At 37.3% G+C, this 13,562-nt stretch overlaps 1 long non-coding RNA gene across 1 annotated transcript in view; it reads left to right on the top strand.

Moving 5' to 3' along the window:
• The window catches only part of LOC140500839 (uncharacterized), a 76,787-nt gene extending 63,873 nt beyond the window's left edge, over positions 1-12,914 (top strand). The window contains exon 3 of the long non-coding RNA XR_011965908.1: positions 12,866-12,914. This is a non-coding gene — a long non-coding RNA (uncharacterized lncRNA). The remainder of the gene's footprint in view (positions 1-12,865) is intronic.
• Positions 12,915-13,562: the final 648 nt, after the last annotated feature.

Genomic DNA, 13,562 nt, shown 5'->3' with positions numbered 1-13,562 from the left:
GTCCTACTACAGATGGCAATTCTGGATCAGATTATCACTACCAGAAATTACAGAAGGGTTAAACTTAAGGAGTCTTTACTTATTGATCAACTCAGATTTTTTAAGAAAAAGGTAGAAACATGTCACAACAGGTAGCAAAAAAATAGCAGCTATGGAATACCAAGCAAGATGCTATCTAATAGTTGGAATTAGACATCAGAAGCTCACTATGTCTCATGAACTACCAAATGACAAAGCCCTATACTGGAAATATGCTATATTATGTTTATGATGTGTATTTTATGCATTTTAAATATGAGATTTGGAGTTAAGAAGTCCTGAGTTCAGATTCTACTTCATGCATTAACTATGTGACTGTTGGCAAGTCATTGAACTCTCACATCATTGGTTCTCCATCTGTAAAACAGAAAAGATGATAACACCTACCTCACAGGGTTGTTGTATGTTAAAGTACTCTATTATCACTCAGTGGTTTTAGTCTTGACTCTTCATGACACCATTTGGGGTTTTGTTGGTGAAGATACTGGAGTAGTTTGCAATTTCCTGCTCCAAAGCACTCTATAAGTGTAAAATAAAATATAAGTATAAAAATACTCTATTGCAAGTCTCATTTGACTTACTCAGTTCTAGCATAGAGACTTGGGTATAGTAGGTGCTTTAAAAATGCTTGCTGGATCCAAGTGAATTATTCCTTTATTTTTTTTTTTTAAATTTGGGGACTCATAATGTCATTGACATAAGAAGCTCTCTATAAGGAAACTCCTTCTATTGATGCAGATCAGCAACTCTTCTGCAATTTATAGTTCTCCAAAGTTGTCTGAAGGTGCAGTGCTGGTGGTCGTTGAGCAGTTAAGATTAAGCAATTTGCCCTGGGTCCTGTCAGGATGTCTCAGAAGTGAAACTGGAATCCCAGTCTTCCTTACTAGGACTCTGGCTTCCTAGACATGATGCCTCACTGCCTCTCCATTACCCAGCAATATCATGACTACGTCTATTTCCAAAGATGATTAGGGAAAAGGGAAAGGAACCTATATTTTCTAAAATGTTTATAGCAGCTCTCTTTGTGGTGGCAAAGAATTGGAAAATGCAAGGATGGACATCAATTGGGGAATAGTTGAACTAGTTGTAGTACGTGATTGTGATGGAATATTCCTGTGCTTTAAGAAATGATGAGCTCAGTGTTTTCGAAAAACATGGAAAGACTTGCATAAAATAATGAAGAGGGAAATGGGCAGAACCAAGAGAACATTGGATATAGCAATATTGTTTTAAGAATGACTTTGAGTGAATGAGTTATTTTGACTCACATAATTACCTAAATTGACTATAAAGGAGATATAAAGACAGATGCTATCTGCATCTAAAGAAAGAACTGATAAATAGATGTATAGAATAATTTTACATATATATAGATATAGATAGATAGATATACGTATTTGTGTGTACTGGTGGCCATCTTGGGATGGCGATAGGGAAGAAAAAAGAAATTTACATAACTTTGTCATATATTTTAAAAGAATAGAGAGTTATACATAGTAGATTTGCAGCTTTGTAGGCAATCATCTTTTTTATTACATTGTGTTATTGAAATGCTTGTTTTATTCCATAAATTAAAAAAAAAAGATGGACTGGGGGACTGACCAGTGAGGGCTCAGTTCTTAGGATATGCGTATTCAATGAGCCTGCTTCAAGAAAGGTCAGAGGATGATTGACTTCAGTGCTCTCTGCTTTGGTGCATGTGTATATATTCTACAAGTATTCCTGTTAACTTGTGTTTGTCCTTCATTCTCGAAGAGGACCATCATCATGATGACATGACTAGTAGTTGACTTTAATTTGAATGAGGGAAGGCTGTGCAAGGTCACTAGCTCTCTTTCTCCTCCAGACTCATCTCCGGCTAACTATGTGAGGATGAAATAATAACCTTTTGATTGGCTGCTGAGCCAAAACTGAACTTAGTGTCAGGGTTATGGTTAAGGTACAAAATGACCTAACAACTAGACTCTGTTTTCTCTTCCCTTTCTTGGAGGTTGCCTTGGAGGGAGGAGGCAAGCATTGCCATAAGCCTCTATGAGGACAGAGAGAACCAGTGCCAGTGGCCAACTCTCTCCATTGGGGTCACCCTGAAGCTATGAGCATGGGCCCCTATTTTGCCTTTGTCCTTGTCATTCTTTTGTGTCCATTCTTTCCTCCCTTAGGTAAAATGATATTAGAGACATGAACCACAGTGTAATTTCATGAACCTCAAAAGGCTACAAAAGAGCAAGTTGCCAGACCCAGTAACAGGGTGCATGCCAGCATGTGGGTAGCCAAGAACCAAAGTCACAACTTGAACCAGAATACCAGAATACCAGAACTTTGTGAAGAGTCAAATGCTTTGTAGGAACTGCCTCTCCCCAGAGACCAAGGTGGTGGAAGGGAGAGTATGTCTCCAAGTGTTAGGGGGAAAGATGATATCTTCTCAACAAATATACTCCTGTGAAATTATTATTTATGTTAATTGGTGAAATGATTTTTTTTTGGTTTGGTTGTTTTAGCCATATCTGACTCTTCATGACCCCAATTTGGGGTTTTCTTGGCAAAGATACCAGTGTGGTTTGCCATTTCCTTCTCCAGCCCATTTTACAGATGAGGAAACTGAGGCAAACAGGGTTAAGTGACTTGTCCAGGGTCACAAAGCTAGTAAGTGTCTGAGACCACATTTGAACTCATGAAGCTGAGTCTTCCTGATTACAAGCTCAGTGCTCTATCCACTGCAGCCAGTTAGCTGCCCCTATTAAGTGATAGTGGGATGCTAATTACTGGTATTTCATATTGAGGAGAATGTATCAGAATGGTATACTGATAGCATTAGAAAGACACCTGGAACTCCTCAAGGGAACCTTAGAACCAAAGTTTTGTTCTGGGAAACCAAATCATCAGTGAGCGTTGGAGTTGGGATAAGAACCGCCAAAGGTTATAAAGGCTACAAAAAAGATTTCACATACCAAAAGAGTAAAGTCATTGGTCATTAGAGGCAGAAACGTCCTTCGAGATCATTTAATAGGGTACTTTCTTATATATTGTAAAAACCTCTGCCATATGGAAGTGTTTAACCACAGATACCCTGAATGACATAGAAAAAGTAAAATTTTGTTTATAGATTTTTTTGATATCTTTTTTTGCTTTTACGATGCCTAGATCTCTCCCGTATGCTTTCCCTTAACCCGTCCCAGAGAGTCATTCCTTATAACAAAGAGTTTGGGTTTATTTAGGATAGAAAAACAGGGGGGAAAATTCAGCAAAACATCATCACACAGACACAAAAACTTGACCTTATGTGCACTGTTCCTCATCTGTGGACCCCAACCTCAGCAAAGGAGTTGGGAAAGGTATCCTCTCATATCTTTTGTGGGGGGGACTAACCTTGCTCTTTATAATTTCATAACATTCAGATTTTGTTCTTGGCCTTTTCATCTACATTATTACAGTCCTTGTGCTTGGTTTTTTGCATCAAATATTGCTCTGCATTCATCATGCTTATTGTTTATTACAACATATTCCCTTATATTCATGTAACAGCATTGATATAATTTGTATAATAATTTGTATATTGTATACACAAATATATATAATTTGTATGATTATCTATCACACACCTCCACTCAATGAGTATCTATTTTATTTCCAATTCTTTGCTACTTCGAGACATATTACTATCAATATCTTGGTGCATATGACTATATGGAAACTTTCTTTTTGTCATTAACTGACATAAGGTATATACTTAACAGTAAAATCCCTGGGCCTCTCTTTCTCCTAACTTATATGGTGCCTCCTCACAAATAAGTTGTGATAGAGCACTGGCCTTAAAGACTTATCTTCATGAGTTCAAATCTGAACTTCAACATTTATTAGCTGTGTGACCCTGGGGAAGTCACTTAACCCTGTTTGCCTCAGTTTCCTCATCTGTAAAATGAGCTAGAGAAAGAAATACCAAACCACTCCAGTATCTTTGCCAAGAAAATCCTAAGTGGGGTCACCAAGAGTCAGACATGACTGAGCAACTCAGTGGCAATAGTAATACTGAAGCCCTCTGAGTCGAGCTTAGAGTTCCTAAATGAAACATACTAAATGGGTAACATTGAGTAATGGTCATAGGAACTCATATGAACTGCCTAGCTTTTAAAGTCCCTTACAGCATAGCTCAAGGCTGTCTGACAAGTCTTACTGTACATTACTCATGCTCCCACTCTCAAGAATCCTGTTTAATTGTCCTCTTGGTTCCATACATAAAGCAGTCAGAAATGAATCAAACAGATGATTCTGAGTATTAATTTTTTAAATTTATTAAATGACTTATCATGAACAATTTTAAATATCAACAAGTCAATGTTTCATAGCTATTTGCATTTGAATAAATGAATTTCAGCACAAGAGTTCAGTTAGTCCCTCAAAATTCCCTTCATTTTTCTTTTAGTTATTCATTTATCTTTACACACCTCCTCTTTATATAACTATATCTTTGGTTAGCATTTTGTTTTCTTGGTTCTACTTTCTTTGCTGCATGTTATTCTATAAAAATCCTGCCAGGTTCATTTTATCTTTCATATTTATACATTTTAATTGCATTATGATATTCCATATATGCCATATGCCATATATGTCACATTTCATTTGAGCATTCCCCAGTTGTTGAACCTTGAGGCAATTACAAATAACATTGCTGTACATTTCACTGAATCAGTAAATCACCTAGACTTTATTAAGCACTTAACTATTAAGCAACATGCTAGGTTCTGGGAAGATACAAATACAAAGAAGAAGAAGATAACTATACTCAAGAGACAGATTCTAATGAGGGAGGCAAGCACATGAAAGAGAATACACAAAATAAATATTAAGAGGAAATATACAAAGTAAAGTGCTAGGTGTATCAAGAGGGGAGAAACCGAGTAATTGAAAGGATGAGAAAAGACTTTATGTAGAATCTGGCATTTGAACTGTATCCCAAGGGAAGAAAGGGATTCAATGAAGTGACAGTAAGAAGGAAGGGACTTCCAGGTATGGGAAGGCTCAGAGACTCGACATGGAGTGGTTGGAGAGTGAGGAGGGTAGACAGTGGAAAGCTCTTCCCAGATCCTCCATTTAAGGAGGGTGCCTATGGCAGCCATCTCATCATTTCCCATTTGGTTACACTCTTTGGGACTTCATCATGCCCCCACCCCAGTAAACCCCTTCCTCCTGCTCTGTAGTCTTTTATGTGTTGTCTTTTCTATTAGATCGTAAACTTCTTGAGGGCAGGAACCATCTTTTGCCTTTTTTTTATCCCCAGCATTTAGCTCAGTGCCTGGCACATAGGCGGTGCTTTATGTGAAGAACTAAACTAGACTGCTGAGTAGGGGAGGGTAAATAAGGTACAATCAGGCCTTGAATCGTGTTATAAAGGGCTTTAAAAACTAAGTAGCTCAAATGAGTCCTTCCATATCTCTTTGAAATCACCCACTACTTCATTTCTTGCGGCATAATAGTGTTATATTATATTCATATACCATAACTTATTTATTCTTCAGTCATTGGACATCTCATTGGTTTCTAGTTGTTTAATTATTTTTGACATCACAAAAAGAGCTGCTGTAAATATTTTTAACCTACAGGACCTTTTCCTCTTTCTTTGATCTCTTTTGGATGGAAGTCTAACAGTGATATAGCTGGATCAAAGAGTATATACTATTTAGGTACTTTTTTCTGTGTAATTTAAAATTACTTTTGCTAGAGCCATTCACAGGTCCACTAAATGGATGTGTGAGGTATTCAGGGAGAACTAGCATCTTTGGTGTGAGGGCTTACCAAGCCATTTTCAGCGTTGCTCATCCATCTTTGGTGTCTACCTACCATCCAACTCTCTCCTCTGTGACTCCAGGAAGCTGTGGCATGTGCACCAGCCATGTCCCTGTAAAGACATCTAGACAGACAGGCTAAACTAGGCTGGAAATGAGACATGTATACACATATGCACACATATAAAACAATATACATATTAAATATGTATAAAATATGCATTATACACTATGGTAAATATATTAAAATACTACAATATATCAAAATATATATTATATAACATATTAAACTATATCAAAATATACATTATATAATATATTAAAATATAAAATGTGTGTGCAACCATAAGTAATTTTCCTTTGTTTGACTATGCAAATTTGGTTTTCTTTCTTTTTTTCAATGGACCAGGGGTGAGAGGAAGAGAAAATAGATTTCTGTTCCTGTAAAAACACAGAGAGAGATATAGAAATGAAATGCTGCATATACTTTTAGATGAGGTCACTGTATTAGTTTCATTTAACTTGTGTCTTATTACAAGAAACTTCTCACAAAGTGGGAGTAATCTGTAAATATATATGACATCAATAAAACATTTTTAAGAGGAAAAAATAGATAAACAATGGAGCTTATCTTTGAGCTTAGAGGTAATAAGAAGGCAGTGAAGTTATCAGAGGGAGGTGGGGGTGGAAGTGACACTGCCAAACTTGTCTTTAAGGAAAATCACTTTGGCAGCTGTGTGGAGCATGAACTGGAGCAGGAGAAACTTGAGGCAGGCAGGCCAATTAGGAAACCATGCGCAATAGTCTTGATGAGAGATTATGAGGGCTTGAACTAAGGTAGCGGCTATGAAAGATAAGAGATCAGAGATAAGAGGTCAGAGGGGAGAGACATCTTGGAAGTAAAAATGATGAGATCTGGCAAATAATTAGATAAGTGGGGCCAGAAACCCAAATGTCAAGGGAAAAGGTTCAAAGATTATGAACCTAGGAGACTGAAAGAATGGGAGTACCTTTGACATAAACAGGGCATTTAAAAATCAATAGACAATAGGTGATGTGAGATTAGAGCTCAGGAGAGAGACCGGGGCTGAATATTGCTATGATTCTGTTAGCCCAAGAGAGCTAATGAGGTAAAAGAGAGAAGAGAGGAGAGAGATGAGAGAGAGAAGGGGGGGGGGGCGGGGAGAGAGAAGGAGGAGGAAGAAAAGATCTATGTGCCAAGCACCATGCTAAGAATTTTGCAAATATTATCTCATTTGATGCCCAGAACTATCCTAGGAGGTAGGTACTATTTTTATCTCCATTTTATAGAGGAGAAAACTGGGGCAAACAGAAGTTAAGCGACTTGCCCAAGTTGCACGACTAGCAAGTGTCTGAGGACGTATTTGAATCCAGGTCTTCCTGACTCCAAACCCAGCACTCTATCCACTGCACCACCTAGCTGTCTTATGTCATAATACTTTCTTTCAATGAAAAAAATCAATTATCTATCAAATATTAAAATAATAATAAAGCAATAGAGATTGATCACAGGAATGCATTGTTGGAGGGAATAACCACATTTGTGAGATCGTATATTCATCATAATTTTAATGTCTAGTCTCCTCTCCAATCTTGTATAAAAAGATTCTCTTTAAAACCTATGGCTTTATCTTAGCAGACTTCCTTCAAAGTCATACTCTTATGCCTCATTGTGTTGTAGTTGTGATCCTGATTTCTGACCATGCCAGAAAAGCCCAAACTCTGCCTCATCCTACCAAACTAGAAAGGCTTTGAGTACAGACCCAGTGATAATTGTCTGTGTCATCCTGGACCAGTTGAGCAAAGTTCTGAAACATTACACAACTGGTCACTAAATGAGAAATTTTCTTTATCTTGATGAAACTATCTTTTTAAGTGAGGAAGCAATGTGGTCTGTGTCAATACAGGGAATCCCAGTCCCAATAAGATTACAGATACTGAGGAAGTCTCAGCTAAGGAAAGCTACCCTACTTCTCATCTTGAAATTTCTGCTTTTACGTACCCTATTTGACATAGACACAGACAAAGAGGCATAGACACACAGACACAGACACAGACACAGACACAGACGCATAGACACACAGACACACACACACACACACAGACACAGACACACACACACACACACACACACACACACACACACACACACACACACACACAGCCTTAGAAGAAGAGGTCTGTGCCTGAAAAGGAAGCGACCTGAACAGCTATTTAAATTCAAGTCTGCTGACTTCAGATCTTTCCACTAGAAAGGAGAATTATAACAACCCTCCCTCCATCACTGCTGCCAAAGGCTAGTGGCAGTAGTGGCAACAGGATTAAAAAAAAGTCTCTCCCCTACCCACCAAACCCAGAATCCAGAAAAATAGCTTTTTTTTTCCTGGGAAGTAGGAAATAGATACATGAAAATGCTAAGCTTTTAATAAAAACTTGTGGATTGACTGAAAATACAGAAAGGAAAATGAAAAGAAAAGTAATGAACAAGGGGGTTGGCATCCCTTCCTGTTGGGGTTTTCCTTAATGGGAAGATAGGAAGACGTGGATGCGACTCTGGACACGTACACTCCAATAATGATTTAGATAGAAGTAAAGATTGTAGCTTTCAAAATAGAAAATATTTATTGAACGTCTACTATACACGACACTTTGTTTTCTCCATCTATCATCTTGATAGATTTAGATCTCGACTTGCAACTTATTTCTTCAAAATATTTCTCTGACACATTGGATATTCAGCAAAACTTTTTTTTTATATCCTAAGGCTTTTCAACAAATCTCTTCTTAGAGTTGACATCTTTCCTAGAACACATAAAGATTATTTTTCATAAAAGCTTGGCATTGTGTCAGTCAAAAGCCTACCCAGTCAGAATTCTTTACTTGGAAAAGAGCACTCAAAATCTTGCCTGGTTAAAAATTAACTTAGCTCCAGAGTTCTTGAATCATTCAACAATAAAGATTGGATTTACATGGGAAAGAAGCAAGGGTACCATGGAGAATATGCCATGAGTGCACACAGAGAGTCTCTTTACTTAGGCAGTTTGCTGGTTTGGGCATCCAAGAGTAAGTTGATTTACACCCATATGAAGCTGGCTGGAAATACCCCAGAATCACTTCAAGAAGCGACAATTAAAATTTTTGAAATTGAATACTTGTGGTTTTGATTAGCTTGGGCAAAGATCCTGAGCTTTGAACTCCTTTTTTAAACTGATTTAGATTCTTTCAACTAGGTCTCCAAGAAATACACCCTCTAGTAACAACTTCACTGGCAATGGAGTGGTGGTGACTAGTATTTTTCACTGAGAACCCTATTAACTCTTTCTATCCAGTGCATTTTGAGAATAAATTGGTAAGGTAATAAATGACCCCTGCACCAACAGGGAGACCCAAACTTAATGTCATAAATGAGGTTATAAAGCTACTTTAATCACTCCACGTACAGAAGGTTGACTACTGCTGGGTCTCCTAAAGGCCTGGCCAGAAATTGAGTTTGAAAAAGAAATGAAGAAGAAGAAGAAGAAGAAGAAGAAGAAGAAGAAGAAGAAGAAGAAGAAGAAGAAGAAGAAGAAAGAGGAGGAGGAGGAGGAGGAGGAGGAGGAGGAGGAGGAGGAGGAGGAGGAGGAGGAGGAGGAGGAGGAGGAGGAGGAGGAGGAGGAGGAGGAGGAGGAGGAGGAGGAGGAGAAGAAGAAGAAGTTGGTGTGGGATAAGAAATGACAACCCTTGTTTTCAAATCTTTTTGTTTTATGAGCTTTTCCTTTAGTGAATTATTTCTAGTTAGTACTACCCTGTGGCTAATATGTACTGTCAGCCTAACTCTCAACCTTTAATTTACATCATCTGGAACTCCTATGTTGGCAAACCCCTTCTACTGTGTCTTCCACCTCAAATCTCTCTCCAGATCAACCCTATGTCCTCCATATTATCCATTCAGTTTCTCACTCTCCTATTAATTTTCATTGTGCCTGTTGGAGTCCATTCTGTCTGTCATAAATTAATTTCCCCATACCTTTGTGGCACAGTGATCATGGATACTAAGGCCCCAGTGACTATGAAGACATTGCACTGGGAGTCAGCAAACCTGGCTTCTAATGCAGCTCAGACGCTGATTAGCTGGAGGTATAGTTCATTTTTAGTCTTTTGAAATCACTGTTGTTCTTTGCTTTGATCAAAGTTTTGAAGTTTCTCAAAGTTGTTTTCCTTCACATTATTATATTTGGGGCATTACACAAATTATTCTCTTGGTTCTGCTTATTTCTCTCTGCATCAAGTCATAAAAATTTTTACCATGCTTCTATAAATTCTTCATATTTGTCATTTCATACAGCAAAATAATGTTCTATTACATCAATATACCACAATTTGTTCATCCATTCCCCATTTGTTGGGCATCTATTTTGCTTCCAATTTATTTACTAAAACAAAAAGAACTGTCATACAAAGCATCAAAGTGTCACAGTCTGGCTCAAACAAGATTATTCAGCAGTTACTATAGAGGAAAGAAACCCTTGAGATGTAATACACCAAAAACCATGATACATAATAAAAGGCCAACAACCAAGAATAAACATATCCTAAAAAACTGAGTATAATTCTTCAAGGGGAACATAGATTTCAATAGAATAAGGAGGTCACTTTCAAACTTTCCTGCTAAGAAAAGCAGAGCTGAGTAGAATCATAGAAATGTAAACAAAAAGGATGAGAAATCCTAGAAAAGTAAATTCATTTTCAGCAATTTGATGGTTTCTTTTATTTTTTCCAGAACCTTACTCCATTACTCTCCTTTTCTCTCTCACATCTTTAAAATAATGATCACTATGTTCTGATCAGCAAACACTGTAACAAACACTCTACGCACCCCCTCTCTGCTCCAAATTCATTCTCAGAGAAGTCACATCAATTGCTAAAAGAAAGGAGATTTAAGTCCTTTAATTCTGATAGCATGGTAGTAATATTGACTATTGTATTTGACCAGAGTTTGTTACCTCCCTACGCTGATTTTTTTAAAATACAATGTTGTCATTGTGTACATCGCTCTTTTGACTCTGCTTTATTTTCTCTGTATTGCTTCATAAAATTCCACCCATGTTTCTCTAAATTTTTCATATTTGTCATTTTGAGTTGCCTAATGATATTCCATAACATTCATGTACTGTAACTGTTTAGTCATTGCCCAATAGTTGGCTATATATTTTATTTCCAGCTGTTTGCTAACACAAATCATGCTGCTATGAATATTTGGCGACATTTAGGTCTTTTCTTGCTGTTGTTTATTTCCCTGGGATATAGTCCCAGGAGTAGAATCTCTGAGTTAAAGGAACTTTTCCTTCATAATTACAATTGCTTTCTAGAATAGTTGAAGTAATTTATAATTTCACCAATAGTCAATTAGTATATCTGTCTTCTTATAGCCCCTTTACTAATGATTTTCCCGTCTGCCCTCTTTGTTAACTTAATCAGATAGTTATTAATAGTTTGTATTTCATGTTTGACAACTGGTTGTTGATATTCTTTGACAGTCTATTCTTTGAGGATCTCTAGCATCTTCAGTCTCCTCCTCCCTTGATTCCTTTATTTCTGATTAGAAAAATAATCAGATCTCCCTTAGACTTAAGTAATCAAACTTTCTCTGTGCCCTTCTACTCTTTCAAGCTGTGAGCCTGTTTCTCTCTTCCCCTTTAAGATCACACTTCTAGGAAGAGCAATCTGTTCTTCTGGTTTGGACTCATTACCCAATTGATCCTCAACCTTTTGTAATCTGCCTCTATCCTCACTATTCTACTGAAACTGCTCTAACAAAGAGTGAGTAATGACTTCTTACTGACAGATTAAATGATACTTTCTACTCCTTATTCTTCTTGACATTGTCAAGAAGACCCTTCCTGATTACTTGAGGGCTGGGGAAGAAGGAGTGAAAACATGTTAATATCACTATATGCCCTTTCATTTTTGTTTGTAATCATATTAACATTTCTATTCTTTGGGATCTACCCCCAGAGAAGAGAAGTCTGACCAAGCATGGATCTTGACTCATCATCCCAAGATAAAGGAGCTAGAGTTAGTAGTGAAGAACAAGGAAACATTTCCAGAATCCATGGACTCAAGGCTTCATTTGTTACCTCAGTTCAATCCATGAGTGGGTAGATAATGATGGACCCACCAGGGCACACAAGTTCAGAATGAAAGGAAAGATTCATCTGGAAGGGGAGACCATTCAAGGAACAGCATATGAAGCCCTAAGGTTCTGAAAGTTAACCATGGACTAGACCACAAATCTTGAGTCAGACTAGAGCATATGTAGCCAAGAGTAATTTTGTCACGTACAGGATTTTGAGTCAGAGGAGACTTTAGAAAGCATTTTGTTTATAGGAAGTTACCAGGTAGGGAATAAATCATTAGATTAGTAGTATGTGCTTGAGATAGACTAACCCAAACATAGAGTGAGTTGAGTTGAGGTGGAAAATGAGAAGGGCAAAAGCCTGCAGATCTTGGGAAAGCAGATAAGAAGCACCAAACTGAAAACATAAAAAAGGAAAGAATGCAGAAGACCAGTTCAAATCTATTTAATTCAACTAACTTTTATTAACTGCCTACCATGCATAAACATTTATCTTAATTGGGAGCCAGGTAAGACAGGAAGGAGTCCTTCCAGATCATAGATAGCAATCTGTAGTGAGGTATCCTATAAAATGACTATATCAGATGGATTGTAAAATAGAGGTAACTGCTCCAGACCTAAAGTCTCTCTCACCTACAAGTGAGGGCTGGGAAAGTAGATTTTTGTGAGCTAAGACATAATGTAGACTTGCTTGCCAAAACCACAGCAGGAGAGTTATAACTAAATTAACATCAAGAACAAGGTCTGTCAGAAAGGAGATAAGGCGTGAGGGAAGAGGAAGTGAAGAAAACTAGGTTATTTCCCTATAGTTGGTCTGAAGGATGAAGAGTAATGAACGAGGACTTTAACAACTTGTATTTGTTCTTGTGATCTGTCATTAAACCTCAACTCCTTTGTGTTTTCCCTACAGGACTTTTTGGTGAGTCTCCTTTTAAAATACCAGAGAAGTTACCGTGGTGTTTTCAGGAATAAAGAAAATGAAGGAGGAAATAAGGCAAATTTTCAATTTTCCTTTAGGTGGTCTATTCAATGAAACTCAACAAAATTTTGTTAAGCATCTACTACATGCAATCATAGGTCTGGATCCAAGAAAACTTGGTAAATTAACTGTAAGCAAGAAAACCAAGCAATGACACTGGACTGTTTCCCATGATAGATTGACATACAAAGGGAAGTTATACTGCTAAACTGGGAAGAGCGCTCATTGGGAAGGTAACAGTATTTCCCCTTTCTCCTAGTCCAGATTTGTGATATTGCACATGTTCTGTACCACATGATCCTGTTAAGCATTAGTTACTTGTTAATTTCTACAAGACATTTGACAAATATCCTTCATGATATTATTGCAAAGAAGATAAAAATATGTATGGCCTGCACATAGTGTCATAGGATTAATTGAGAACAAGTTATAAGGTCAGAAGCAAAATATGGTAACGAAAGTCTTTAATGAAGTACCTAAGGATCTCTCCCTGGGATTCCATTCAACATTTTTTTTTAATTGGTTGAAGGAATGGAATAAGAATTATGGGGAAAACTAGAAAACACAAAGAAATTAGGGTTTACCTTAGACCAACTTTTTCCACTCTATTCCATTATAAGTTTATGAT

The sequence above is a fragment of the Notamacropus eugenii genome, chromosome 4, assembly GCF_028372415.1.
Source record: "Notamacropus eugenii isolate mMacEug1 chromosome 4, mMacEug1.pri_v2, whole genome shotgun sequence".
Classification (NCBI taxonomy): domain Eukaryota; kingdom Metazoa; phylum Chordata; class Mammalia; order Diprotodontia; family Macropodidae; genus Notamacropus; species Notamacropus eugenii.
The sequence above is the reverse complement of the archived record's forward strand: the minus strand, read 5'-3'. Positions and strand labels throughout refer to the sequence as shown.